The sequence below is a fragment of the Ostrinia furnacalis genome, unplaced genomic scaffold, assembly GCF_004193835.3.
Source record: "Ostrinia furnacalis isolate ACB-3 unplaced genomic scaffold, ASM419383v2 OfSCF0398, whole genome shotgun sequence".
In the NCBI taxonomy this organism is placed as follows: Eukaryota; Metazoa; Arthropoda; class Insecta; order Lepidoptera; family Crambidae; genus Ostrinia; species Ostrinia furnacalis.
Window position 1 is genome coordinate 410702 of NW_021130637.1, and position 27027 is coordinate 437728.

The following is a 27027-nucleotide window of genomic DNA, read 5'->3' on the forward strand; positions in this document are numbered from 1 at the left end:
TGCCCCATTATTACCTTAACCCTAACTGCTTCAGGGAAAGAAATGGGCCAGTGCTGAGTAGAAGCAGCGCAAAAAACTCAAAATATATAATATCATCATAATCGTATCTTGTAACATTTTTGAAAAAGTTGGTGACAATAGTCCTGTGGCAGTGGTCCATAGTCACAATAACTTTTAGAGGTAACGTTGCTTCGTTCGGAACTAGAAATCAACTATATTTATTAATTTACTTTGTGTAATCTAGCTAGTGAACATACAGGGTGTTGATTTCAATACCCGCCATATTTAGGGAGTTGATTAAGTAGCTTATTCTGATCACGAATCAGCAAAAAAACTGACTTCCAATTTTTTTTAAATTATATTTTAAATATCTACGATTTCCATAATCGACCACTACAGTGCAGAATAGTCCCCCAACGCAAACGGCGCGCGGCGCTCACCCGGTGACCCGGGCAAACGCTGCGCCCCCCGTCCCGCGCCCCACTACCCGCGCTCGCCCATGAGTCAGTCAACTATCAGCCACAATCAGCTGTGAGTTCAAAGACGACTACTGGACGGAGCTTAATCCAAATCTACACTAAAAATGTAATGAGTAAATTAGTTACTTACACCTTATCACGTTACGAGTTTATTTTTTGTTCTAAAAACTAATTAATTAAGTAGGTCTTTAATAAAAAAACCTTTTACACGAATTTGCTTCCTTCCGCAAAATAAAAAATTTTACAGAACCTACATTTTTTTTTATTTAAACCATGCTTTTATGTGTGTGATAAGCTTGTACCTAGTTACTTATCATTCAAAAGTACTGTAAACAGATGACAATAATGCTCTTTCATACAGGTTCGTTATTCCTTACATTTCTAGCTCTCTACCTTAATAACTTTTACGTCTTTACGATAGTAATTATTAAAATAAAACTTAACTTACCGCAAACTGAACACCTAGAAATAACACACTGGCAAACTCTTGTTCCTTCACTTTCGATAGGAGATAAGACAAGATTTTGTTTTTAAACTCGATTGATTTCAGTATCTAAACAAAATTTCTATCATTTAGCACTTCTTTCATTTAAATACAATAATACCGCCGCACGGATATCGGGCTCGCACTGACAATACATACTTCGCTCATCTTCGTGTTTCGGGCGTCATCGGCGCTCAATCGTGGATCATCGATTTTCTCCATTCATCAGTCCGATTTTGCTTCCCACGTTGAGAGGCTGCGCGCACGCTCCGCGAAATCTAGCTCGTATTTAGAATTCCTAGTACTCAATCGCTATTTCTTTATTTCTTGCCTTGTAACATCAACTTTTCTCTTCCTCTCTGCTTGATAAATGTTTTCTAGTACATAAACTTCTTACTACCGTGTTCTATCTCTGTAAAAATTTGATTTAAAATAATAACGTAATTTAATTTCTATCGGCGTTTAATTTAAATTCCCTGAACGACTGTTAGGCTGTTAGTTAGGTTCAGGTTAAACTTCCATTCTTCATAACTTACATAAAATAATTCATCATCATGTTCGTGATTATTTTAAATGAACTTAATTTCATTACTTACACGAAATAACTATCAAAATGTATTGATATTCTTATCGTTTTAATAATAACGATTGAGCTACTACAAATCATTTGCATTTGAGTATTTTGGAAGCTTGCTATAAGAGCATTAATTATGATAGGACGGATCTTTAGTTAACAAAGATCTTCGGTCATCGAATGTGCAAATTTGCGATTTTTGATTGTTTTCTCGTGCGGTTTTGAGTAGTTAGTGTGTGAACGTGTGATAGTGAGTGTGGTAATAGTGAGTGAGTGTTAGGAATATGCCTAACCATACGTACAGTGCTCGTGAGTAGATACGTAAACATGGTTTACTGTTACGGGAGGGCACGTGGAAACGCATCTGAAGTCGCATCGGTAAGTACCTAACTCTAAACTTAAAGGACATTCCTTTTTAATGTAGGAAGTGAATAATCTGGTAATTTTGTGTAGAAAATACTCCCGCCGTCGCGGTAGGTAGTGGCGGAAAGCGCTCCAATACACTCACACACACATAGGAAACAGCAAACTAATTTAAAACGAACTTTAACTTTAGTTAGTCAAAGAAAAATACCTATTTACACTACCAACTTTACGTATCCTTCAGTAGACTATCCAACATGATAAGCGAGCGATCCGCGTAGCTCGATGGGTGCCCGTGCCACAGTAAACGTATATTGCATTATTGCGAGCCATAGTACAGTTGATGTTGCACGGAAAATATTCGCTAAAAATTCCACTTTCGTTTGTAATTTATTTTTTGGTGGATAATGCGTTTATGTAAGTCATAATATATCACCTAAATAAATATGGCGAGTATTGAAATCAACACCCTGTATAATGCTGTAGTGGAAAATAAACAAATTTTATTTATTTATTATTTATAACGAAATCCACAGATCATCGACGCTGCATGCGAAGTCAACTTGAACACCACGGACGGTTTGGACGCAGAAGCGCTGCGAAAAGAATGTTCTATGGAGGAGCTTCGTGCCGCCATTGTGCAGCTAAAACTTGAACTGGTCCGCGCTTGCGCAGTCGTCGCTGAAGCCAGGACGCATGCTGAGTAAGTAACTAAGTCTATAATCCTATAAAATAGCTAAATCAATAGGTATAAATAGGATTTCCTGAAATAAGAACCTGCTTAAAATTGTATTTTTAATTAAAACTGCAGGTTTTGTTTTGGTACTTAATTTAATCATCTGTGACCAGGGTTCGAAAATATCCGATATTTATTATAAATATCAAAATATCGGATATTTATGATATATATCCGATATATATCAACTTTGATATATATCAATTTTGTATGAAAGCCATAGTATTATTTTATTGTATTATTCATGAATACTATTGCATATGTGTTACATAAACATGTTTTTAATGTTTTTAAAACTTAAAATCAGACTAATAAAGCAAAAACATAAAATATCTTTAAAATACTGCAAAATCAACTAAAAAAATAAAAATCTTATGTCAAAAAGTACAAATACAGTAACAAATTTTAAAAGTTGATATATATCATCAAAACCGGCTTGATATATATCGGATATATATCCGATATATATCTTGATATATATCCCTTGATATATANCAGTCTTAATTCATAGCTATTTTATTTTAGACACGTGCCGCCGGCCGCCGGCTAGCGCAATGTACACTCACCAAAATAAAATTAAGAAATGCAACAAACTTTTTTTTACTATTCAAATTAAAATTGTGTTTATTGTTAAATCACAGGTACATAAGATAGGTCATAAATAAATACCAAGTTGGAACGGAAATGATTCGGAAATTTTATTTAACTAATTAGGTAGGTACCTACCTACCTCATCTACTTTTCTATTGTAATAGAAATGATAACATTAACGATTAATTTAAGAATGGACTGTGATTTAGGATAAATGGAATATCAATACAAACAAATTGAAGAGTTTTATTTGCTTCAATAGTCTAATTTAATGTTTCTAAATACTTAACTAGGCCATTGAATTACCTTCACAAAACAATAAGTTCGATTAATTTTTAATTATTATCTGTTATAGGATATTTTACCATGAAATACTCAACACCACAATTTAGATTCGAATCAATTGAAATCGAAAGCAAGCAGATAAAATAATAAACAAATAAGTTTCTTTTTTGTCGTCGACTGTACGCTTATGCCAACTTTTCGGCTCTTGCTTTGGCGGCGTCGGCGTCTTTGTGTCAACAAAAGGCAGGATATTTTACCATGAAATACTCAACACCACAATTTAGATTCGAATCAATTGAAATCGAAAGCAAGCAGATAAAATAATAAACAAATAAGTTTCTTTTTTGTCGTCGACTGTACGCTTATGCCAACTTTTCGGCTCTTGCTTTGGCGGCGTCGGCGTCTTTGTGTCAACAAAAGGCGTGCGGCTTGTCGGCATTTGTCGGCGCGTGCGCTTTGATTTAATTCAGTTTTTGATTAGCTTTCTTGTGTGAAGGTGCGTTTTGTAGTGCTCGTGAAGTGAACTATGACGCACAGATGCACAAATGCAAATAAATTTACTAAGACGCGCCTTAAAAATCATGGCCTTTGCTGATTGATTTTTCGATGGTATCGTGAGTCCGTTTTACTGTGATTAACATAAGATAATAAGGATAGACAACGATATGAGAGTAGGCCTGCAACATTAAAGTGATAGCTCGCCCAATCAGTCGATCAGCTAATCGGCTATCAGCTGTGACGACTGCTGTGAGTTGTTATGACGTGAGTGTAAACAACAAAAAAGTGTGCAGTGGTAGTGAGCGTTGTGTGTGTTGTGTCTCGTGTTCCTGTGCAGAATGAATACACTACAGCTTTGTTGTGTGAGTAAAAAATACAGCATGTTCCATTATGTAAGACGAAATGAATTTTTATTTTTGTTAGAAAATGTAACTTTGTAAAATCATTATAAAACACATACTCAAATTTGGTGAACTTGTTCAGTGTACCGTATAGATGCCCCCATTAAAAGGAATGTAGCTAGTTTAGAAGGACCCTGTATAATGTGTCATAATTTATAAATAAAACAATTTGCTAAATATTTTCTGGGCTTTATTTAAGATTTGGATTATAAAAAATATATATTTATGTAAGCAACCACTCGTATAGATTGACGAATCGTATGATTGGGCTTTATACGTGGCGTAGTTTTGCACATACGCCTATTTGCCTAAAATTTTATTTTGTATCTAATGGAAAAAAATTTTTTTTTTCTTACTGACGTTATAGATTAGAGCAAAGTGAAATCATTGCTTAAATAATTGGAAAAAGGCGTAAGCGGCAGTTTCGCCTTTATACGTAGGAGCCATCGCTATCGGGTATGTTCACGGACCTCATCAAAGGAAATGGTACGTGCGCAATAGGTTATATGACTTAACCATCTTAACAGTTAAAAGTTACTTTAAAGGCGCGTTCTTATTTTTTTTAAATGAAGGATTTGTTTGTTAGATTTGTCGGTGTTGAAAATATAGTATTTTTGCGTACTATATATTTTTTCAACAGTATATAGTACGCAGACCCGAAATATAGTACAATACTATATATTATAGTACGGTTGGCAACCCTAGTCTCGCGCTCAATTTTATCTTATCTTCTTTGTTGAATTTAGTTATAAATTTTGTTTTATAGCCGTCCTGTTGGTTTTGTTAATGTTCAAACCTTAAACAAAACATTTGATAGGAGGCTAAGAAGGCGCCTATTTATTAAGTCGGAACATGCTCAAGAAACATAGGAAGGTAATACCTAATAGCTGACTGGACGGGTTTCTGATTGATGTCGCTCGCCGTTAAAGCCCCTGTTGATTTTATCTTATCTATCTAATAGCTTTAACGAGATTACGGTACCTCCTCGGAGAGGAATTTTCATTTCCTGCTCCCTGGATGGTCTTGCAGACTCATTGCAAATATTAGCCTCTGCTAACTAAATGATACTCCTGCCTGTCATAAATGCATTGTTTATGAACTGTTATTGCATGTCATTGTTTGCGATCACTCAGTGATTGCGATCAATTTAATGACTGATTACGCAACATCTACAGTTGTTGTAGCTAATGTTGGCGATGATTTAATGCAGTTAATAAAACTGCAACTTCTAGGATAAAATTAATATGTATAATGAATGTTTATTCTTATGTCAATGAATTTATATTGGCTCATTTAAATTGAAGATCATGCCAAATCTCAACTTTTCAAATGCCATTTAAAAAGGAACTAACAATGTATTGAATACAATCATAACTGATGACACGAAGCGTAGCAATAGATAGAATTTTATGGGTGTGTAATGTATGATATAACTACATATCATATAATACTTAGAGGATATAACATCAAATTATATAAAATCGTTTAATATAATAATTATTTACTATAATAAACGAATAATATAATTTTAAAACGAATAATTTTAAGACAAATAACTATTAACTGATATAAAATGGTTTGATATAATGAATATTTTCTATAAAACTTACAATGTATACTATTTAAAACAAATAACATTCAAATCATATAAAAATAAAATTTCGAACAATCAAATGAGATAAAATTCTTTTCCTATAAAACTTAAATCATATAACAATAATAATTTTATATAAAGTTCATTTGTTATAATAAGCATTGCATGCAGCAAGCAAGCAAGCGAGCAAGCAAGCAAGCTAGCAAGCAAGCTAGCATGCAGGCAAGCAAGCAGGCAAGCAAGCTAGCAAGCAGGCAAGCAAGCAGGCAAGCAAGCAAGCAAGCAGGCATGCAGGCATGCAGCATGCAAATTTGACTAAAAACTTGAGACTTCTGTCACGGCTCCGGCACTGCGGGGCTCTGGCGGTCCCTCGCGTGCTAATCGTCGCAGATGGCTTTCGCTCGACACCGCGTCTTCGGCTTGCTGGCCGGCTTCGCCGGCCAGCCTCAGCCGCGGCGCCTCGCTTCCAGCCACCTGCTCCTCAGCCCGCGGGCCGCCTCGCCCCTCCGTGCCTACGCGCTTCTAAATTACACTCTAGGGGTAGGGCAGACAAGACTACGTGGAGTCGGTTTTACGGCGATTCGTTTTTGTCACTAAAGTCATTTATAAGTCAAGCTAAAGAAGAACATACTTAAAGCTATATCTGTCAGAAATTATATCAATTAAAGAGTATAACAAATAATATTTATTACAAGTAATGGTTATGTGAAATAATATTTATATTAAACAAAATTACATCAACTGAGTCTTAGATTAAGTAAGGTTTATATCAAATGTCTTTATGCGTTGTGATTGGTATCTGAAATGATATTATTAGAAATGATTTATTATATGAAGTAAACATTATATGTTAAAAAATTATATCAAGTGTTATTATAACATACGTTTATTATACAATATGAACGTTATTGAAATGAATTTATATCATATAAACTTATATAAACTGTCACGCACCCGAATTTTATATTTTATTGTGATGTATTGTCAGGCAAACAAGTCAATTATTTGCAGTATGTGCATAGCGGTTGTATTGCATTTTGCGGTATTTGACGAGTGTTGAATTTGCAGACGCGCTTATGACGGCAGGCGATGGTAACTAAAACCGGTTGGACACCTTTGTCGCTGCGCAACCGCTGCCTTTTGGTGACATCCGCAAAAAGTGCGCAATGGAATGCGCGTGAGTTTGGTGGGTTTAAATTGATGCGCACATATCGAAAGTAACCGCCAAACGAGCCACAATTCAGCGCAACAATGTTCTTATACCTATACAACATTTTATCTGCAGAGATCGCTGTGATAATGGAACCCGTAGGCCAGTCAAGTACTTACGATGTAATCCCGAGCGTAGTAGAATAGAGTCGTATATTCTTTTCACAGTCATTGTCTAATGTTTACTATTTATATCATTCAGGGAAGCGTAATTTTCAAATGTTCAAATTCCAAAAAAGTACTTTTGGAAAGTAAAGTCAAGTAAAAGTTGGAAGAAGAAATATATGCTCAATATGTGTGAGTGCAATCAACAAGTATGTGATGCGCTTGCTCAACTTCACCACATCGAGTTTATGCCCCATCATTGCGCGCTCATATTCAATCGTTGTCTGTATAAATATTCGCCGACCCTCATACGGGCTCGTTGTATTAATAATAAACTTGTCCTCATGTGCCAATTAAATATTTACAAGGGTATTGTTCTCTTATTTCTTTAAATTACCAATTGTCTTCTAACGTCTGTTTCAGTTCAATGTACTTACATTCTGGACTCGTGCATCAATGTTATACTAATCAGTAGTCAACTTCTTTAATTTCATTTGATTACTTGCTTTAATTGGCTATATAATGTTTTATTAAATTCCGATATCACTTGCGATCTCAGCTAAAGCTTAAATTACCAAGAGATATCTAAACTTGTACAGGTATGTGCCTATTGCGTATTGACGCGGTGGGAAGGGTGCACCAGGATCGGGATAATCCGGTCCAACGGCCATCTTAGTTTAGCATCGTTTAATAAAGCCCCTGCGACAACTGCACGCCTCAATAGGGATGCCAACCCTGTCTCCCGATATAAGTAAACATAATTGAAAGACACACTTAACTGATTCACATAGTACATGAGTAAAAACCGGTCATGCGTGCATGCATACACACGTGTAGAGGGTCTTTATAATATCATTACTTAATGTGATTATCAAGTTGATATTTAGTAATTTCTGTGGAATCGATATGTTTTCTTGTAAAAATCGCAAAAGAACCTTTTTCAAAACGTTACGTCCAGTGGTTTCGGTGACAAGGGAAACGGTTTGTTTTGAAATTAATAACTTTGTATGTTATAACATACACAATTAAGATTTACGAGAAAAACATGTTACTTTCACAACTCATTTATCATAAATGGAACCCTAAAAATGACCTCAAACAAACTCAACAATGTGAACCACCGAACGTCTACAATTCCACTTTTTAGAGGGTCAATCGAGACGGTTCGTAAAGTTGAAAAATTTCTCAGGGTTGTATGGACCAGCTTCACACAGTCATAATTACTGCATCGTTGATGAGGATTTTGTCCAGCCCTGGCTCCCGATCGGGTAATGCAAAACGAGACTCGGGAATAAATCGTTTACATGGTTGTCGGCGTAAACTGGTCTCGCTGGACGCCGCCGCGCGGTGCCGCGCAGAGGTAGGAAGCGACGCTTGATAACCAGACCCACACGCGTGTCAAGGTGCCTCTTCGGTGGTCTAACTATTACGTGTAATCTGCTTAGCTCCAATTAATGTTCTTCTATAAAGTTATTGTTTGGCGGAACATTGATTTTGTTCCTTTTAAAAATCTGTCACAACAGTTTTTTACAAAGGGTCTAAAATCTGAAATGACAAAATGTTACAAGTCGACCCGTTCAGGCTTGTAATTATTATCATAGATTCCAATGATACCACATCTGATGAGGGCGTACACACTTGGTCAGGTACATTGGTGTTGTAGGTACGCCGTGTATTCGCGGCAGTGGCGGACTTATCTCGCCATTAGAGTTATTACGGTCCGGTATCTCGCCCATCGCACCGCTTCGATTGTTTCTGAACGCGCCACAGAGCCCCGCGCTACCACCGCACATACGTAGATTTCAACGATTTAGGCGGCCAAAACCCAGTTTTCCAAAATCAATCTATTGAAAAATAAACCATGTACGCGGGTAGTACACACTTCCAGGAATACCATGGTACCTTTTTCAATGTTCAACGAGCGCAAATCTACCCTCTAGAGTAGTCTGAATGCGATAGTTCGCTTAACGTGTATGTATTTGTTTTCGGGCGCTCTTAAACTTACAACTTTTGTAAATTGCATATTTATTTTCAAAACCATTGTTTTCGAGTAACAGTGGTGGATTGCGATAATTAAGGATAGAGCCTATGTTTTTCAACAGTAATTTACTTAGTTTTTGTTTTCCTAAATATATTTAAAAATTGTCAAAGATAGCTGTATCAGAAATGAGATTTTTTTTGTATTTTTTATTTTAAAGTGGTCGTTTAACTAACTTCAGGGTCCGTCCGAGCAATAATTTCTTTATTTTTTAATAGTTTACATATTCTTCATCTAAAGTCACTTTTAATATTTTCTTCTAAGGATTTTTTATTAAGTATGAAATTTTACACGAGTTAAACGACTATTACTCTTGAACTAACTGGTCTATCTTAACCGTCATAGTTTTCCTTAAAAGTTCATGAAAAGCACTATTATTATGAATTTTTCCAGATTTTTCAAACCAACACTTTAGTTTTTAGAGGGGGGGACGCCATTTTCGAAAAAAAAAATTATCACTTTAAACTTTAATATTTTGCAAACGGATCACTAAATCAAAAAATAGTCTTAGAAACCCCTAATTAATTTTAAATAACCTATCCAACGATACCACACACGATGGGGTATCAATGATAACAATGAAACTTTTTAATATATTTTTTTTTTTAATTTCTATATTTAAGTGAAAAAATGTTTTATTATCATTAATAATAAAAGAAATCAGTCAAAAATGGTTTATTTTAATTTAATTTTGTACTTATAACTAATTTCAAGCAAAAAATATTTTTGGCCGCCTAAATCATTGAAATCTACCTATGTGCACCGTAATTGACCACTGTTTACTTCTACTGCGAGGTCTTATTTTATACATTCTGCTGTTTTTGTTAAGTCCAATACAAGCACAGACTAACCGGGAAGTTTATTTAAAGACCTCAAGAAATTGAGTACCATTTTATACACGGCAATCTTACGTGGTCCAAGGGAAAGGGACTTAATAACGTAAAGTAGATTGCCCGTATTGTGCTCTCGTTGCAGACCTACATTTTATGAGGTATTTATTGCAACATTAATGATCGAGCTGTGCAGTATTTATAGTAACAGCAGCTGCTTCAGTTTCTTTTGTTTTTGCGTTTAATTATTGTTCGATGTGCGTTATTTTATATCGCCATCAGGAGTTGTGTTACTTTTTTATTTTTTTTACATATCCTTATGTACTGTTATTTCACATATTGTTTACTGGCATATTGTCAGTATATGATGTAGATGAATTGATCTTGCAACAGGTCCATAAATGCGACGTTAAGATAGCATGGGATGATCGTCGCCCACGCTTACCTTGCCGGTTGCGGTTCTGTCGCGTTACTTATGATTAAGGAAATGGAAATGAGCGCAATCAACCTGCAAATGTTATTTGCCCTTATTTAAATTTTGATATCACAAGTCTTAACTCTTAATTCTCATTATTTTCATTTTAGAGTCATTTACAATCCAAAATAAAATTGTTGTGACGTAAACGTTAGTAATGTTAAAAGGCTTTATGTATTAGTATATCTATTCAGCTCGTTAGCTTCACCTTGTCGACGCATTATTGAGATGAACTTCGCTATTGTTCCACTTCGCTTATAATGATGTGTCCTCTCGCGGACAACTCATCGTTACAAATACTAAGGCAGTAATTGCGATGAGTGAAACGTTAAGTAGACCCAACAAAACGTGCGTGAAACGCATTTTCCACGCCACGGTGAATTGCTCAATGGATAAATTAGTGTTGATGAACAAAAATAACGGATGTAAAAGTTTAAATAGGTCCGTGAAATATAGTTTTTTATTCGGGAAACTCGGAATCCATCGTTTATCCAATTCTCTACACAAGAAACAAAGATTGGAATGTAGAGTATGCAATAGGTAATGTAATATTCGTTATATTTTGTATTTATTACTTAATTATAAAGCTTTCAAGGATGGTTGGACTATTTTAGTGCATGTGTAGAGATTAGTATAAAATCCTCAACTAACGTACAAAGTTATGGCCTGTTAAAATAATACAGAATAATATGTGTTGGATTTAAGGTGTTCAGATCAGGGCATTGTTTAGGGGGCATAGCGTCCTTGGTCTCGTAGCATCAGAGCGGCTCAATTAGCGCGAGCGGTGATCGGAACCGCCCGTCCGCGTGTGTCGGCTCGTGGGAATGCCTTGACGGCGCTCCCTCCCTTTTCAACCGACTTCAAAAAAAGGAGGAGGTTCTCAATTCGACCCGTATGTTTTTTTTTTTTTTTTTTTTTTTTTAAGTATCAATCATGGTATACCTACATAAATATTAATAATTCGTCCTAATAAATAAGTAGGTAATTAGTAATTATTATTCTGCTTTTTAGTGTAGGTTTTTTGGAGTCGGTTTTATTTTTTTTTATAAAATTTAACTTATTACACACCTGCACTATGCACTCAGTTATACTGATGTTGCAGGGAAGTCATACTTTCGCCTTAAATGAAACGCAATTTACATAAAACGATATGGTGATGCTGGACTGAGACTGTGGACGTCGTCTTATTGTAACCTACAATATTTATTCACTGTATATGCTTGTTCATACAGTAATATTTAACTGCTAAACAAGAAGGATTTAAATTAGCTCATGCATTATAATTTTGCCACATTATTTATAGATTATAGGGAACTGACTCGTTGATGTCTTTAATTAAGGAAAAATAATTCATAAAAAAATCCTTCAATTTATTATACACCCAGTTGCAGCTGGCCTCAAAAACGCAAGGTTGTGTGATTTTAAAAATGTTGGACCACTGTTGGACGGATTCCAATATTAGCTTCGAGAAAATATGCGAGTTATTCTGGAGTAAGACGAAAATTACTCTCTAATTGGGTATTTGACACCATTTCCCAATAATTCTAAAGCACAACTTTTATAAAAAGACACTTCTTTCTGGTCTTAAAAACTTAATTAATTTTTAATTACCTGTAAATTACGATTTTTGGTTGCATTATAATTGAAAAAAGTATTTTCATTGAGTTGATAAAATTGTGACGTCACATGCTAGTATTGCCGTACAAAATCTATGGGAGAGTGTCGTTTTGACAGTTTTAAAAAGTACGTCAATTGATTGGTGGTGTCAAATACCCTATTCCGTTGTTAATGTCGATATGAAAGGAAAAAAGCTTTCTTAGTCGAATGTTAACATTATAAAGTAAGGAGTTGGTGCATTGAGGTAGGTCAGACATTCTTACAGGTTCGCGCTGATTGGAGGTGTAACTTTATGATCGCACGCTTCTGCTCGCTACTATTGTTCTAATGGTCCCTCCACATCAACGCGCTCCTAGCAAGCGCTAACACCCCTTGTTTCGCGACTAGAGGTCACGCGTTCAACTTGCTCTCATCGATTCTCCACGCTTTGCAGGATTATGTAGATAGATTTTATCGACTATTTTACATTAATCGATTTCATTGCCCGTATTTAGATTTTTTGGAGATTGGAGGAGGCTCATAGTCCAGCAGTGGACTGTAAAGGGCTGTTGATGATGATGATGATGATTTAGATTTTTGCACATAAATCGTTTTCAATTTTCCATATCCGTTCTTGGTGCACATGCAAAAGTCAACGTGAACACGTTTAGAGGTCTAAGAGTCGACGACCGTAATCGTGTTCTGGCTATCGGAGTCAATTAATCTTGCACTTCTGCGACTTCTGACGTTCCGTCCTGATTCCGTGCTGCAGTGACGAGGCTCGGCAATATTTTACACATGATTAGAGCGGCACTGTATGGGTAAGCAAATTGCGCCGACGCGACGCGCAGTCACGATCTGAACCTCGCGGGAACCCGGGAGAGTTTCTGCAGAATTCCAACGTAAATGCTACACAGATATTAATGGCAGTATCGCTCTTGATATACCGGTTCAAGATTTGATGTACCCGTTTCCCTTAGTTTTGTTTTATGTTTCTAATCAAAAGTTATTGAACGTAATAAAATTAAATTGTCGGCGTGCGCGTTCTAATTCCCTCTAGTCATTGGGACGTTTTTTCTCACGAGGATGGCTGTAATTTAATGGGGAATAAATTAATGGACTCGGTATTTATTCAAATTAGACATCGTTCTTCAGCAGATTGTATCGTGTAACGGATAAGGAAGTCGCGGGTTGCTATCGTGTCATCACCGGGCGTGCTGCCACCGCGCCTTAAGGTTCAGGTTATAATGCGTCATGCTACGAAACGTGGTACTAATCCCGGCTAGCATGAAATTTACTAGGCAGGATAATTGAATTTAACTGGTTTTTACAAAAGTGCTTCACGTTTTACCAGGACTATTACGAGTAACAATATTATACACAGATGTGAATGAAGCTGTTTCGTAATATTGGAAACCACTTGTAATTAATTGCATTGCTCGGTCTAGAATATTGTGATTAGGGCTTGCAATATCGGATAGTTTTCAACTCCGGAACTGATTTCCGATATTGGGCACTCAACTCCGGAATTCCGGTTCTAGTTCCGGAGTTGGTTAAAAAAAGTAAGCGCCTCCCGACAAACACATACACGTATGTGGCCTCCACTTTAGAACCTTGCCCCATCGGTCGTCTGTTCTACGTACTATGTGCCCTGCCCATTGCCACTTTAGCTTGGTAATCCGATCGCTATTTGTCAGGCAACTTTAGTTCGTTTACGAATCTCCTCATTTCTGGTTCGATCTCGAAAAGAAACACCGAGCATAGCACTCTCCATACCATGGTGTGCAACTTTGAGCTTATTATAAGGCCTTATAGTAAGAGGCCACGTTTCCGAACCGTGTGTCATCACTACTGGTAACACACACTGATTGTAGACTTTCGTCTTTAGGCACTGAAGTGTTTTGGTCGAAAAGATGTTATGTAGTTTCCCGAACGCTGCCCAGCCGAGTTGAATTCGACGTATTATTACATCTCCATGCCTCACAGCTCGCTGCAGAGGAATCTAGGGCTTGCAATATCGGATAGTTTTCAACTCCGGAACTGATTTCCGATATTGGGCACTCAACTCCGGAATTCCGGTTCTAGTTCCGGAGTTGGTTAAAAAAAGTAAGCGCCTCCCGACAAACACATACACGTATGTGGCCTCCACTTTAGAACCTTGCCCCATCGGTCGTCTGTTCTACGTACTATGTGCCCTGCCCATTGCCACTTTAGCTTGGTAATCCGATCGCTATTTGTCAGGCAACTTTAGTTCGTTTACGAATCTCCTCATTTCTGGTTCGATCTCGAAAAGAAACACCGAGCATAGCACTCTCCATACCATGGTGTGCAACTTTGAGCTTATTATAAGGCCTTATAGTAAGAGGCCACGTTTCCGAACCGTGTGTCATCACTACTGGTAACACGCACTGATTGTAGACTTTCGTCTTTAGGCACTGAAGTGTTTTGGTCGAAAAGATGTTATGTAGTTTCCCGAACGCTGCCCAGTCGAGTTGAATTCGACGTATTATTACATCTCCATGCCTCACAGCTCGCTGCAGAGGAATCGCAGAGGAATCGCTCTCGTGTTCAGCCAGGCTCAAAGACCTTCTCATAGTCTAAGAACGCCAAACATATAGGCAAGTTAGACTCTTCGGTCTTCTGTATAACCTGCCGTAGCGTATAGATGCGGTAGGTATATGGTAGTGAAAACGTTTCGATAACTGGCTTCCTCGAGAGACTATACGAGGTTCGGCTGAAAATTTCGCGGCCTAAGGTACTTAGCGATGAGTAATTAGCTTGTTACTCATATCACTAGTTGCGACACTCAGTAGTATTATAAAAAGCAATCACTAATTAAGTTTGCACTGATAGTTCAATTTCTATCGAACAAATGACATCACCATGTCCGCCGAATCTGGAGATTTGCGGAATTTCGACACCGCGCGCCGCGGACATAATTCCTCGTAAAGAAGGAAAATAGACCGAAAGACATTTTTGAAGAGATGTCATTGGTTCTTCAGGATTCTGGACCTTCATATACTATGGTTAAAAAATGGGCCCGACTATTTCAACACGGACGAGAGACCTGTGAAAACGACCCCCGCCCTGTCACGATACTGAGTGAAAAGTGAAAAGTCAAAAGTCGAAAAAATCGTTCCGGCTGACCAAAGAATTAAATCGTGGCAGATAGCTGAAGAATATTTCTTTATGTTCGCGAGGCTATTGTACAGAAATGACGGGGGAAACTGACACGCGGATTGCTCTTTCCGCAAGACAACGCGCCCGTTCACACCGCACGTGTTGCGAGGCCAAGCCCTGAAAGACACCGGGTTCTCAGAGATTGACCACCCACCATATAGCCAAGACCTAGCAATATTTTCCTGTTTTTCGATTTGAAAAAGGACTTACGGGGCCAGAGATATGCAGATGACAACGAAATTAAAGCTGCGGTTGGTCGTCATTTTGAAAAAAAAATTTTTGGGTGGGTAAAAGGCATTGTATGCGAGATTTAAGAAATGTATTTCTTTTAGGGAGATTATATTACAAAATAAAAAATAGAAACCATTTATTTTATTTCATTAAGTACCTTAGGCCGCGAAATTATCAGCCGGCCCTCGTAAGTCATCGAACCTACGCGCGAGACTATTCGTGATGGCTCTCAAAAACAGCTTGTAGACATGACTCAGAGTCAGAACCCAGATGGGTCTGTAATTCCTTAATAAGGCTTTTACCCCTTTCTTAAAGAAAAACACCACCAAGCTATTATTTTGTTCCGTGCCTCTGGCATTATTCCTTGGAGTAAAACGGAGTTACAGTCTATGAAGGACTTTCAGTATCGGCTTATCACCTGCCGCGTTCAGAAGCTCCGAGGTTATTCCGTCATCACCCGGTGCCTTGTTGTTCTTTAGCTGTTTGAGAGCCATCCTAATCACGTAAGGGCTGATGTCCGGCTAATCTTCGGTATAGTGTCGAGTTAGCTTAGCTGTTGGAACTGTCCTGTGGCTGAGCTATTAACAGGTTTTACTCTATCATCCGCTCTCTTCAGCTGGCTTCGCCCATTAGAGTTGTCTCTAGCGAACATTTTGGAGCTTTGGTTTCACCCTATTGCCTCTTGAATATTATTACTAATAAAGTTGCGAATACATATCTCAAGAACTTCCTTATTTAAGAACCTATTTTGATACTTGAACGTTTTGAAAACTTAAAATAATTTATGAAAATTTTCAATATCGGAATACGATATTGGCTTCAGTTCCGGAATTGAAATATCGGAAAAAATGTATCCGAAATTCCGGAGTTACGAAATTCCGGAATTCCGGTATTCAAGCCCTAATTGTGATCATTAACATAAAAATCTGATAAAGATATCCAAAGCCCCAGTTTATGGACGTGTCTAATGATCCCTTAAGTCTTATTTTATTTTACTTTAATACAATTGCTTTTTACTTTATTTCTTACAGTCACGCCATAACAAACACGCCTCCGAACACAAAGTGCATTAAATTGTTTTGGGTATTATTACATGTGGTTTTCCGTTCGTTTCGCACCCTAAAAGTGTACGCCTTAATTAAGTATGGTCGGGATCTGTAGATTGTGATCACAGTTATGGTAATGGTGCACCGTGCACCTAATTCTGAGTCACAGCCGGATCGGCGCCGGGACGGCTCTCGCCACCACGCGGTGCTCGCTGGCCCGGAACAAACTAACCCTCGGCAGGCCTGGCTCACTCCGCGCGGTACATCCGATAATTACCTACAGCGGAGCGCCCCGCCGGCGGGTATTATATCAGTCGAGTGTCACGCGCACGCCCGTCGCCCTCTGGACACGTGGTCCGACTGCTTTGTCCGACTAATCGGACCACGTGAACTTTTTTTTCCTGTTGGTTCGATTAAGGAGTCGGACTATCAAGACTTTCTGTTCTTAAGGTTACATGGTCCGACATTTAACCGCCCAACCTATTTGAAAGAAAAAAGAAAGATACATTTATTATTTCATTAACTCAACACTATTTAATTGCATTTTCTTGATTGAAAAACTATAACAGACCTATTCCTTTTAGTTCAAACCAAAGTTTTACTGAGTTGAACTTTCAGGAAAAAAAATCCATAGTTTCAATATTTTTTCTAGAAATTTGAAATAAACGGAATATATTTTCCTAAAAATTCAACTATAATAAATCTATTGAATATTTTTAATAGATTTTTAGGCTAGTTTCCTAAAAAATTTTTTTTCGTCCGTCAATTTTAATATAAAAAAATATTGGACTTGAATTATTTAATTGCCAATCAAACAAATAATTTCAAAGTTATAGTGCGTTGAAGTTCCGCGTGACGTCACAAAGTGCAGCACTTTTACGCACTCACTGACGTCACGGGCCTTTTCTATAGAACTTTGGCACGCTTTATCTCTTTACATTTTCATTAGTTTTAAAAAGTGAAAAACAGGTGTCGAGTATTTTTTGATAAGCTAACTGACGGACTAATTAAAACTCTTGCTTTTTACCCAGGAAACATCCCTATTGAAAATTTGGAAAACAAATGAATACCTACCTACATAACCTACTTATCTATAATAATATAAACATTTAGGAAATGTTTATAAAAAAAATCCGTGTATTTAAACTTCCTTGAAAGATTACTGAAGAAAGTTGACTTTACGGTTTTTTTCCTAAAAGTTCAATTCAGTTGAACTTTGAATTGAACTAAAAGGAGGTCGTTTTACATTGAATGAAACAATCTTTAATTAAAAATATTTATACGTAGTAAGTAGGTAGGTATGATGTCATTCTTTCTTCTGTGATAGTAGGTATGTTTAATTTATTTGTCTTATGTTAAAATAGGTATGAATGAAGACATTGTATTAAAATAAGTACTTTTTTATCCTAAGTAGGTATATTTAAAATGTTATTTTTACAGAGGTAAAATAACACTAATACTTACCTACATACGTACCTCATTACAAATACCTAAGTAGATTAATTCTATTTTTTCACTAGACAGCATAGCAACCCTAGCAGCGTAAGAAGAGTTCAGAGGCACGCGATAGAAAGAGACAAAACTTGTAGGTGAATAAAATTGTAAGTACGTAGTGCTGTGCGAGCTGAATTCCACTGTATCGCGTCGTAGCAAGACTCGCATTTATTTAAATCGTCTTGCGGAGTAATCCTTCTGTACCTGTACTATTACTTATTCTGTGCCCTCGGTGGAATACAAACCAAACGGAAAACACCGCAAAATACACAACGAGGACGTTTCGTTTTTTGTTCACTCTTGGCTCATCAAATGATTTGTTGACTCATATTCGAATGACTAAATCATACACATATGTAAGGGTCAACTGAGATTTTATATCGCTAGCTTTGAGGAAATTCTGTCCAAACAGATTAAAAGGTAGGTATTGGCTCTGTTCCAAGAACCAACAAAAAATCCAACAATTGTGTATGCTAAATTCTCCAACGTTTTTACTGTAAACTTGCATTTAGGTAAGTAACAAGACAATTTTTACGAAAGTGTATGTCTCGTCTCTTCGCTCGAAAGATTACGTTATTTAAAAGGTATTATTTGTAAGACTTCCCATGCATTCAAGTATAATAAAAACATAATCGAAAGTTATAATTTTATGGTTTATTTATAATGTTGGGAACATTTTATTTTTAACATCCCCCCTCTCTAGTGTAAAGAAAGACGTTCTCATATTATAACATTAATATTATTCAAGAGGGTCCGCCGAGTAACATACTCGAGTAAAATTCCGAGTAAAGTCATCACGAAATCAGTTAACAATCTTTCTTTAATATTATGATCGATTCTTAGGATTTTCCTTAATTGTTTTGTGCATTTTTGGATGGTGTTCGCTTGCTTTATATTGCTTTTAATGTTTCGATGAAACCCATAAACATTGTCATGTTTTTATTTCGGCACAGGTCGCGCCACTTGTGCTCACAAACGCGACAAAGAATGAGTGACATCACGTCTCACGAATGTCCGTGGATGGATGCAAATGACGTTCTTTATTCATTTTCATACAGTAGCGTATATAAATAATTTCGATCAACGTTGACTTGACGGACGCATTTTAATTTCAAATATCCTTTGGTGTAATTGATTCCATAATAGACATTCATTGGTTCAATTACTTAATTCCCTAACATGTCGTTGAGACAACAACCCACGCCAATGTTCCCATTTTTATAGACTGCCACATGTTTCATTTCAAAAATATGATTGGATATATCCGTCTTCAAAATAACATTTTACAGACGGTGAGAGAGAGTAAAAAAAAACAAGTTATTTTGTAACAGTCCATTATTAACTAAATATGCCCTTGTTATAATCTATTAATAAATAATTAGGCCTTACCAATATTAAATGAGCAGCATTCAGATTCATCTTAGAAGCGTCTTCAAAATAACATTTTACAGACGGTGAGAGAGAGTTAAAAAAAACAAGTTATTTTGTAACAGTCCATTATTAACTATATATGCCCTTGTTATAATCTATTAATAAATAATTAGGCCTTACCAATATTAAATGAGCAGCATTCAGATTCATCTTAGAAGCGTCTTATAAACTTATCATCACAGTTGGATTGCAATCAAAACAAACTTGGCCTAATTGTTTTCACAAGCCAACCGCGGTGCGGCATTGGCGCGAATATGGGCCAGCCCATCGCGCCACGTGATTTATTTGAGAGCAACAGCGCGCCTGAACCGGGCTACCTTATTAGATTGATCTCTTTATGTTTCACAAGCGTTTGGACGCGGATTCGCTCGTCTTGTACAGATTGCACTAGCGCATTAGGCTTACGCCTGGCTACAAGACATTAATTTGTTATCGAAGTCTTGTAGTCCTTGTTGTACACATTTTTCAGCAGCTTATGCTCTGAATTCCCCTTAAAATATAGCAGGTCTTTTTTTCACTTTGAATAATCAGTCAATCGTAATTTATTGAAACTACGCGCATTACATAGCATCAATCTTTGGATTAAGTGAACTGACTTTTCGTGTTGAAAGATAAAATAATCGCATTCACCAAATTTCCGTTCGCTGTGCAGTGCACATGTCTTAGCATTTTATTAAAATAGAAAAAAAATTAACAATAAATTGAATCACGTTGTCTTCGTCTCATCTTGTTTGATCTCTGATGAAGCATGTAAACGGTTCACGCAATATGGCACACAAGCGTAACATCTGTTTGAAATTATGTATTGTGTCTGAAGCTTAAAATGTATAAGTATGTGATTCATTGAATAGGGATAATCTTGATGATAAACACTTTACAAACTAACCTAACAAAAATTCATGTGTATGAGTTACAGTTTTAAAAGTTTAATATTTTTTCTCATCGTTCATTAATTTTGTTGACGGCTAGAAAATTCGTTCAGCAATTGCCGCCATAAAACTCCTACGTTTCATGTTCACATGGTAAAATAAAACGAGATTCGGGTTTAATGTAAGCAGATGGACGGCAATAAATTATTGCATCTGTTTAAACGCGATGTTAACTATAGAAAGCTGTAAACATGTCAGTCATTTCAATGGCGGTGTGCAGAACATGATGCAGCCAAATAGTTCAGTACAGTACCTTCAAGGTAAATAATAAATTGAAAACCTAAACGTCTATTAATAAATAATTCGCAGCTTTAGGGAAATGTTGCCGCAGGATTTAGGACCAACAAGTCCTTGTTGAAAATTATTATCACTTGACAGTTTTCCCAATTTCTTTGTTACTGTACTAGTATAAGGTGTCGTGTACTAATTTCTGAATTGTAAATATGATCGAATTTTACTGGAATTTGATTTCAAGTCAACGAAGAAATACATATTCTTGGACATTCATAGAGCCATCTAGTACCGAACTTGGTAAAGCTTTATACAATAGGTGTTAGACAACGGACATGGATTCGAGCAAAAAATAAGATATTTTTTTACTTTATCGGTCAAGTAAAATAATGTTGGTAGGTATGTTGATAAATTGATAAGTTATCGCGCTTATTGTGTGTTATTAAGCAATGTTAATCGCTTTCGTATTTTGCTTACGCAAGCTAGAAGTATGTATCTTATATTTTTCTACGTAATTAAGCATACAGTATTATGTCACATAATGAAGAACATAAATATTCACTAAATTATATTCACACCGCTATGGATAACCACCACACCCTCTGCGTATCAGACACGGGTTAGTCTTTTTTGTGTTGTTTTATTTTGTTTTTGGGCCTGCCAGCAGTGCGCTTTGTTGACGTGGTGCGTATTTGCATAAATGCTCTGGCTCAAAGGATGACTTGTCGATTGCGGGCGCATTGTTTGCGAGACGATATAATCTTAAGTTGATATTAGGATTTTTGATAGCATCTATGTAGTATAAGCTACGGTAAAAAAAAACAATGATTCATTACGCACTTTCAGTAATATTAAGCATCTGCTAAAATTGCCATGATCTAACCATATACCACAAAAAATAATCGCGGACAATGAGGTTCGCATACATTCGAAAATATCAAGGTGAGTGAACTCTGACAGAGAACATAGTCCATAGTTTTTGCGATTAGTTCTCGCTCTACACAAAAACTGCTTTAAATAAATCGTCTGAAGCAATGAGACGAAATCTGGCCAATGAGCTCGCCTGTTTCAAATTGAATCTATACCTATTTCCACCACTGTTGGAATAAATCGTGTTGCCGACTTGGCAGCTATTAATCAATTGATTACCAGTCTATACATATTATACGTTTGACTTGATTCAAATGGCTTTTATTTCAGGCTTATTTTTTACGTTTCGCACTAATAACTTGATAGTTTTTAAGTTTTTTTTTGTATTATTTATATGTTGTAATATCAGTATTTCAATCAATTTAATTATATTGCTAAAATATTATGTATTACTAGTAACAACGAAATATAGCGCATATAATTGCCTAAAAACTACGCAGTAATTTGTTAATATTTGACCGATAACACGTCATCATTTAAAATCGTTGAATCTTGACCAATTGAATTAAAGTAGCTTTTAAATGTCGAGAGTAGAGCAGGCTTAATTTATGTAATAAATAATCATGAAAATATATTCAAAACAAAAAAAAAACATGTAAATAAGTTATCCTTATCAAAATCTTATAAATGTATAATAAACTATATATTGTTTAAATTGTTGACGAACATGACATAAGAGATACGTTTAAACGTTAAGTTTCGGTATTTATAATTCCAACTCAGGCGGGTGGAAATATTTTAATTTATATACACAGATAACCGTCGATATGTATCATGAATATAAATGAGTCGAGTTGAGACAAAAAACAAGATGTGTTTGAGGAGAAATAATAAGAGGCGATCGTCTAGCCGGCATCGTCCTTGAGTGCAGAAATCCTTGATGAGTACAATCAACCGCCACCGGATAGTCGTCTCAGTTCAGGGCTGCCAATTAATAAGTTATTAATTTTATTAACCAGATCCAGATGTCAGGATCAGGTCTTTTTTTCAAATATCTAGTTGGCGTTTTACATAAATTGTCTTGAGTCAAATTGCCAAGAAGTAGAAATTATAATTTGAATGAACAAAAAAAATGAACCAATCATGTATAATGTTATAAATTAAATTAATGAGGCTACAAGAAACAGGATTGTTTGAAAAAAAAATAGGCAATAAAATCGACTGCTATAACACAATATTGGTAATTTATTGCATTGAAGTCTTGTTGATGGACCCTATTCAATTAAACATTTTTTTATAACCAACCCTACATTATCGATGTTGCGTAGGTGCTGGCAAGTGTGACGACAAAAACTAACACTGAAAATAAATGGGTGCGAATCGCCTATTAGCGTTGTGGTCGCTGACTATTCTCGACTCTATCCGACGCCGACCACTATCCGTATTTGTAAATATGTAAGTCGATTGTACGCACCTCTGGGAGGTGGAAATATCAAGTTATTCGTGGCATTCCGTTGTTAATTGATGCCGACTACTGCATTGCTGCAGGAGGGTTGAAAAGGTGGGTAATTTACACCGGTTGAATGCTGACATAAATGTTTACATATGATACATATTTTCAAAAATTAAACATAAGCTTTATCTCAGGAAATCCACTTGGATCATGTTGTTAAGTTCACTCCCTAAATAATTTCCTCATAACTATTTATAAATAAACACAATTTGAATTAAGTGTAATTTTCTCCAGCAAAGATTTCCGGCAGCGAACATTTATCTCTCCGTGTATTATCGCGGCGAGTACGTAAATATGTCACGCTTAAAATTCAGTCGCAGCTTAAATTGAATTTAACTCAAGCCACGACCTGTCAACTTATCGAATATAAATTCACTTAATAATCTTTACCAATTACGTGAGCGTTCAGCCTCGTAGTATACTATTAATGTTTATAGAAATGCTTCAACAGACGATTACTGCGAAGGATTAAGATCTTTTTGCGGCGGTGTGTAAGGGAGAAAATGAACTGTCAATGTGAGGTTGATTGGTCTTTAAGGCCTGTGAGGCGCGCCAGCCGGTTCGCTGCCGGCACCATGAGATATGCTGGACGTTATGAAACCATCGCTGACAAACTGCGAATTACAGTCTGGGAGACTCGACTGAGTTCAACGACAGAAAACTTTACTATACCTATGTAATAGATCCTACATTACAATCATCATTATTTGGAAAAATAAAACTGGTATTTTTTGAAAGTGAATATTGTATAGTTTCATACCTACTAGGTAATCGGATATTTGCATGCGACCGTACCGCTTTCAATGTCAATACTTGATTGTCTGTCACAACAGCTCTCACAACATAGTCCACAGTCAATGTCAGTCAAGTTCACGGCTTTTTTCATTCCTTTTACAATAGTTCCTCTATCTGTATTTTTTGCCCAGCTATCCATACAATTGTGCAACGGCGCCCTTTCTCTTGCCATTAGGCATTCTTTGCCGCAATTCACATTTATTGCTTTCAATTATCTAAATGCTATTATTAGGTAGATATCATCAGTTGTATATGCAACAAGCCACTTTAGAATAATGTTTCTCGTTACAAATGTCGAAACAGTTCAATCACGACTAGCGCTTGTTTCGAAGCGAGGAAGGTGCTTTCCATAGTTTCTTTTCATCGTACTGTAGATCTCAACAGAGTATTGTTCTCGACATTTGGCGTGGGGTCGACGATCTGTGCAATCAAGTGTTTGCGCCGACGTCTAATGACGAAAATAGATTTTACATGAGCATTCCGTCATTCTCTCAACTATTAGGTGACAAATTAAAGAAAAAATAATAGCGAAAACATCTTATTATTCACATATTATTTTAAAGTTTCTTCATTTATCAGCGCAACACTTTTACTAATAGGCGACCAGATAGTTTGCGTGATAATAGTTGGGGCATATTTTGATCAGTCGTTTGTTGTAGGAAATGGGGAGTATAGGTAGGCATTTATATTTTTCGTCTGATAAAATAAGACTTTATTTTCTAATTCGATAATTGGCCTAACGAAGATTATATCAAATAAACCTGAAATAATGATGATCGTCACAATTTAGATACCTAGTGTGTGATACGGTTTGTGTTTGTTTAGTGGTTCGCTGTCAGATATAAATCTCCGTAGATCACGAGGTCGTTAATGTGATATTCGTGTTGGCGTCGGCTGAGATACAGTACCGTTACCCTATTGTCGATTCAAATGCACAAAGCTTTCATATTTGTCTGTTGTGATTGTATGATTTAGTTCCGTTCACCACTTATGACTAACAGCCTAGTCTACTTATGATCAGGCTTTGTTGTATGAACTAAATGCACAATTTTATGGGTTATTCAAATAGCGTAGGCAGGTTTTCTGTAATAAAAAGCAACCTGGCGTCGCCGTTGGTTATGGGGTAGTTGCCGCAGTATTTGATATGCGAGCCGTGATAAGACTCGGCCACACGACACTTGCTCAACCCCTTCCAGTGCAGAGGGTTGCTCGCCCTTCCGCCTTATTGATTAACACCCTCGGACAAATCAACTTAATGATGAAAACAACACACGTTGAAGCTTGTTCATTTGTTAATGCTTTTTGTGGTTACTGACAACACATTAATGTCAAAAGTTATATGGTTTTATAATCTGTAGGAATCAGCTTACATTTTCAGACTGTAGCCATCAAAATCAAAAATATTTTATTCAATTTAGACCACTAGTGGCACTAAGGACATCAATCAGGCGCGTATATTTTAAATTTATAACAACGTTTTAAATAATTTAAAGTCTTTGCTATTGTTTAAAAGTACATATACCTAATAAGGTTTCATGTACAAATGGGCAGTCTGGGTTTAATTGTGGCACTTTATTTACTTGCATATTCTTGCAAACGTTTGGTAAATTAGTTACCAAGGTCCTTTTGAATTTCTTCTTAGGAACAAAAAGTTGTTTCTTTGGCTTCTTCAAAGTCTTCACGACTCGCAGTTTCTGCGAAATTCTATTGACGTATAATTTCTGCTTTAAAATTAGTATTTCACAATTGTTAATTCTTGTTGGATGTTGATACCTAAATCCGTTCCTTATTATTAGTACCACGCGAACGACTTACACCGATGGAGCCGTGTTAGTCGACTACAAGCGTGTTGTAAATCCCTCGCTTTCATTGTGTTATCGAGAATCGTGAGTTGTGCATTCATTCTTGAAAAGGCAAACCTGGTAGATATAGGAGGACAAATACATGCTTGCGCAGTGTACACATCAATGCTATTTGTAAGAGATGTAACTGTATATTTATAGTGACTCGTAAATCGACGGTATAGACACGTACAAGTATACAGACGAATATACAGGGTGTTAGGTAAATGGGTATATGAGCAGACACTAGCCCATGTTAACATGGGCATATAAATGGTATGGTGAAGTCAGAAATTTGATATCATCATTTTAATTTTTTTAATTTTCATACAAAATATTTTTTATAAATCCGATTTGTATGGAAATTAAAATAATTAAAATGAAGATATCAATTTTCTGACTTCACCATACCATTTATATGACCATGTTAACATGGGCTAGTGTCTGCTCATATACCCATCATTTTAATTTTTTTAATTTTCATACAAAATATTTTTTATAAATCCGATTTGTATGGAAATTAAAATAATTAAAATGAAGATATCAATTTTCTGACTTCACCATACCATTTATATGACCATGTTAACATGGGCTAGTGTCGGCTCATATACCCATTTACCTAACACCCTGTATAGGTTTGACTGTGCAAATAATATACTAGTATGTAAATGTTGGATTTGTGTGCTTATTAGACGCGTCGTTAAAATTTGTGCAACGATATGAGATATGAATGGGTAGTTGCGAGTGTAAACGTGTGTATTGCGGTCAGTGAGGGACAGTCTTGCGCCACTCGAGTGTCGGTTGCGCCAAATCAATCCGAGTCTTGAGCGCTAATGCTACCTCTCGTGAGACGTGGAATTAGTGCTTTACTTTTCCTCGTTGCGACTACGACTAAATGTAGTCATTACTTCAGGTAGCCTAGAAACCGGGCTACTTAATGTAAATCACATTTCCACGTTGAACATTGGCATGTCTAATTGTCTGCCCTTCTAAAATTTTCAAACGACGGATGATTAGAAATTATAGTTATAATGAGTGCGAAGATATTTCTGGAGTTTTAAGTACTACTGTACTGTCTTAAAAAGCCACGATAGCAGAACGGTGAAGGGGTGGAACTGGCTCTCAACTCGTGATCCGGGGAACGCGGGTTCGGTCCCCGCCGCCGCTCGACTATTGTAGTGAGCTCACTCGTGATACAAGCGTATTTA

The 27027-nt window shown here is 36.5% G+C and overlaps 1 protein-coding gene and 1 long non-coding RNA gene across 7 annotated transcripts in view; both read left to right on the top strand.

Annotated features, from left to right (window-relative positions):
• ash1 (histone-lysine N-methyltransferase ash1) overlaps window positions 1–27027 on the top strand; it is a 63245-nt gene that overhangs the window by 14229 nt on the left and 21989 nt on the right. The window lies entirely within an intron of this gene.
• On the top strand, window positions 727–2089 carry LOC114363572 (uncharacterized). Its single transcript, XR_003656788.1, has 2 exons — window positions 727–1264; window positions 1681–2089. It is a non-coding gene; the product is annotated as an uncharacterized LOC114363572 (long non-coding RNA).